Here is a 1,217-nt window from a genome sequence, read left to right on the forward strand (position 1 = left end):
CGGGTGGGGCGGGCGCTGGCGGGTGACGCAGAGTTGCGTTTCTGACCCGGGAGAGTTCCGTGTGGGGCGGACCGTTCTGCAGCGCGCCGGGGGCGGTCAGGAACCACGCGAGGGGCCGCAGGGAGGTTGAGCGGAGAGCCGGGCCGGCTCCGGGCCTGCAGACCAGCCACTGGGAAGGCTGAGGCAGGAGAGCCCAAGTTTGAGGCCAGCCTGGGCAATTTATCAACACCTGTCTCAAAGCAGAAAGGGCTGGGGATGTGGCTCCGGAGAAGAGCGCTTACCTAGCGCTTGAGGAGCCCTGGAGTCAGTCTCGAGTGTCCTACCTACATAACAAAGCGGATGCCAAGTGGCCAAACTCGGGAGGGCGACAGCCTGAGTTTTGAGTGACAGCCCGAAGGGGTAGGCTGTGTGGACCGTACAGCAGGAACGGAGAAGGTCTTGAAGTGGGAACCCATGAGGAAGGGGTGGCTGGTAGGAGAAGTGGGAAAGTAGTTGAAGATGCACCCAGAGGGTGGGTGATGAGGAATCAGGTTAGATCACCCAGTAAAATGGGAAGTTTCCTCAGAGCGAGAGCTGTGGTGGTTTGCAAGGAGACTTTGGTGGTTTTGAAGATGTTGTTGATGAGTTCTAGGGACAGGTCTTTTGTGGGGACTGCAGTAGAGCATGGTGCCAGCACAGCAAGTCTGGGGAGAGCCCAGGTTGAGTGTCTGTGTGCTAGAGGTTAAAGCAACGGGGAGAGGCTTCTGGGTACAGGAGTCCAGAAGCGAGTTATGTTTTCTGAAAACTTAACATTGTGGGAAACCTCCTGCTTGTTGTTGATGGCTGCTGTGCAGGGAGCAGAATAACCCTGTGGCCTCTCTGAGGAGGCCCACAAGTGGCTATGTGGACAAGAAGCCAACCCCCTGCTGGTTTTCCACTGGCTTACTGACTCCTGCCTTCTCAGTAGGCATAAAGGCAGTGCCTCTGAGCACAAGGACCAGCTCTCTCGGCTGAAGGAAAAAGATCCAGAATTCTACAAGTTCCTGCAAGACAATGACCAGAGCCTGCTAAACTTTAGTGACTCAGACAGCTCTGAGGAGGAAGAGGAGCAGTTTCACTCCTTGCCAGGTGCACTGGAGGTGAGGACAGCACAGACCTGTCCAGCAGGGCACCTGTGGCTTCTACACCCTCCCCCAGCATGACTCTTCTGTATCTGGTGTAGGAAGCAAGCGAAGAAG

The sequence above is a fragment of the Callospermophilus lateralis genome, chromosome 7 (genome assembly GCF_048772815.1).
Source record: "Callospermophilus lateralis isolate mCalLat2 chromosome 7, mCalLat2.hap1, whole genome shotgun sequence".
In the NCBI taxonomy this organism is placed as follows: domain Eukaryota; kingdom Metazoa; phylum Chordata; class Mammalia; order Rodentia; family Sciuridae; genus Callospermophilus; species Callospermophilus lateralis.